Below are 3,562 nucleotides of genomic sequence, written 5' to 3'. Positions count from 1 at the left end.
CGGTGATCCGATTCGGACCATTTCGAAAGGAAGAGGAAGATCTGCGCTGATACCCCTCGAAAATTTGGCTAACAGCCATATGCAGCAGGCCACGAGGGTAAGTTTGTAATCTACCAACTTGGGTGTTCATTCTTTCCGATCGGCCGCTAATAACTATAATTTTCTTTTGCCAGAGATGGGTGGAGGTTTCCAACCGCTGCCTTGGTGGATGAAGAGCTACAGCGTAACTCCGTCTTGAGTGGCCCTTCCTATTCGGCATGCAGGAGTGAAAGCTCAAACTCACCGACTAGAAGAAGACAAACTGTGCCCATGCCTTGGCTGAGTCGAGCGACAAGTCAAGTCGCTGACACGAAAAACTCGCAAGAATACGGCTATCTCCGATCTGAAGAAGAACGCGTTGAGGCTCGCCTGAGTCAAGATAAAGGAGTTGAGACGGAGAAGGTGGGTCGCCACGGCAAAAGTCAAGAATCAACGAGGCCCTCACCGCTCCCAGTGCTTTCAAAGAACATCGGGATGCCGAGCCGAGCCGAGCTCGAAGAGCTACATCCGATCGCTCGAATTCTCGGAGAAAATCTGCGAACGGATGTACTCAGCCTTCGACTTGGCCATGACTGCCACTATGACCTATCTGAAGTCGAAGGGCCTTCTTCCGGAGTCCACCAATATTCCGGCCGGCGACCAGGTGGCGCTCCTAGATACCATCCCCAAGACCCTCTACGATTATATCGAGTAATTTTTGTAATTTGGCCGCTCGGCTAAATATGATCCCTTTTGTACTTAGGCCGCCCGGCCTGAGATTTTATTTTTAATGCAATGCTTTCCTTTCGCGCACTCCATCTTTTTGCATTGTCCTTTTGCTAATTAATATGTGTGTTGCCCGCTCGCCTATTATCACACTCGGCGATGCCCTTCCGCTCGGGCAAACATTCCAGACACGTAACATTCCGCTTTGCTAGCAAGGATCGCTCGCTATAAGCCGATAAGAACCTTTGGGCCGTAGAGTCGGTCGAACGATATTGGCAGAACTTCTCGGACACTTGCGCTCTTTCTTTTCGCCGAATATTTGTAGACGCCGGTCGCGATATTTAACGCCGGACTCTCTTCGCGGGCTCGATATTTAACTTATAGCTCGCCTCTCTCGATATTTAACGCCGGAGCTCGACGGCGCGTATAGACGCCGGCTCTCTCGATATTTAACGTCGGAGTCTTCGGATGTTTATAGAGACTCGCGGCGTCTCGATATTTAATCTCTCGATATTTGCGTGGGCTCGGCGGTCTTCTTGCGTCGACGCTCGGCGATTCCGCCGGGCTTATAAAGACGCGTCTTATGTCGCTCGATATTTCGTCGAGCTTTTAGACGCCGCCGCTCGATCGATACCACGGCTACGCTTATAGGCCGCTCTCTCGATATCGGACTCCGGCCTAACCCTTGGCAATCCTTTGAATTAATTTTGCTTCCGCATTACAAAGACACGGGTGACTAACATATACAAAAATGATTTACATTCTGCACCTTTCACCCGCTCAATAAGGCCGGAGATGATTCGCACTCCACGGTCGATGCCGCCCGCCTTCATCCTCCAAATAATAGGCTCCCGAGAGCTTTCAATAACCTTGAAGGGCCCGCCCACCGTGCCTCCCGCCGACTTGACTTTCTTCCGACAAGATCACCGACCGAATGATCCGGGATTACACGGTTGTAATTTTGCTTCATCCGCTGCCGGTATGCCCGCACGGACGCCTTGGCTCGCTCCTCGCCTACCAAATCCAGCTCCATGTTCCTCCGCTGCGTTGTCATCATCATAGCTCGATTACGGCCGGACCCGACTTCAACCGAATAACCGCCGCCATACACCAAATGAAGCGGTGGCCCGTCCCTTCCTTGAGTCGCTCGGATGGCCCATAAGACGCCGACACTTCATCCTACCAATTTCCTCCCAAATGGTCGAGCAAGCGCGCAGAATACGAAGAATTTCCATTGGCTACTTCGGCTGACCGTTGCTTTGGGATAAGCCACGAACGTGAAGTATTGCTCGATGCCGTAGCTTTTCACCATCCTCAGCTTCCCCGTGAATTGCCGCCCGTTGTTGGAAACCAATCGGCGAGGGATGCCGAACCGATGATGTGTTGCCGATGAATTTTTGACCATCTGTTCGGTGGCTAGCGCCTCGGCCTCCACCCACTTGGAAAAATAATCGACCGCCACTAGCAAAAATTTCTGCCCGGTCACCATCTGAAAGGGACCGACAATATCCATTCCCATTGGTCGAACGGACATGAAAGTTGATGCCTTCATTTCTCTAGATCTGGGAGAAGTTATGGCCCGCACGAAGGATACCGTAGAGCCCGCGTGCGGTAAGGTCGGCCAAAAGTATCCTAAGAGGATCTTCTTAGCTAGTGATCGTCTGCCCGGTCCTCCGCACGATCCTTGATATACCTCGTGGAGGATGTAAGCCGAGTCTTCCGAGCTCACGCATTTCAACAAATGGCGGGAGAAAGCTTATAAAGCTGATCGGCGATGAGTGTGAACCGACCGACCCTCCTTCTTAACATCCGGGCTTGGATGGTGTGGCTCCCGGGCGGAGGAACTCTATGATGGGTGTCCGCTGCTTGGAAATGTGAGGCCTTCCATCCGGTCGACGTCTGCCACCTGCTTGATGGCGAATGGCGTTATTGAGCTCGCGAGTTTGGCTAACTCATGGCCGCTTGATTTTCCGCCTGGGTATCTTCCGGACAATAACTTCTCTAAAATCAGCTTTGAGTTTCTCAAGGCTTCAGCGAGAGCTTGAGCCGAGCACTATTGATTTCAAGGTACCAGAGAGCTGCGCGCCAACTGCGAATCCGAGTGAAGTGTTACCCGACCGGCACCTGCAAGCCCGCTATGAGGGCCTCATACTCCGCCTCATTGTTGGTTGCTTTATAATCCAGAGGACGGATAAGTGCATCTTCTCTTCTTGAGGGAGAGTAACAATATTCCAATCCCGCTCGAGCCGAGTGGACGACCCATCCACATATATTCTCCAGGTTGCCTCACAAAATCGACCAAGGATTGCGCTTTGATTGCCGAGCGGGGCTGGTATTGGATATCAAATTCACTTAACTCCGTCGTCTATTTGATGAGCCGTCCGGATGCCTCTGGATTTAGTAGAACACGTCCGAGCGGGCTATTGGTTTTGACGATGATAGTATGCGCCAGGAAGTATGGACAGATCGAGCCCAGTGTAGCGAGATTCACATCTTTAAAATGTGACTAAGGAAATACATGGCTCTTCTCCGCTCGACCTCACTAAAGTCGAGCCGATTGCATGCTCGGTTGAAGACAAGTACATATGAAGTGGCTCACCTGGCAACCGGGAGTGAGTTCAAATATGCCTTCAAATCTTGACGCATTCTTCGTCCAAAGAAATTTTGTAGCTTGAAGATCTTGAAAAAGGAAGGCTCCGCTGGAGATGAACCGGACTGCTTATCCAACCCCCTTCCTTGTATTTCTTGGAGGCATATCTTGTAGAGCTTTCACCTTGCTAGGATTTGCTTCGATTCCCCGCACCTTTTGCTCCGAACA

The sequence above is a fragment of the Zingiber officinale genome, chromosome 1A (assembly GCF_018446385.1).
Source record: "Zingiber officinale cultivar Zhangliang chromosome 1A, Zo_v1.1, whole genome shotgun sequence".
NCBI classification, from domain to species: Eukaryota; Viridiplantae; Streptophyta; class Magnoliopsida; order Zingiberales; family Zingiberaceae; genus Zingiber; species Zingiber officinale.
This window is presented reverse-complemented; position numbering follows the sequence as displayed.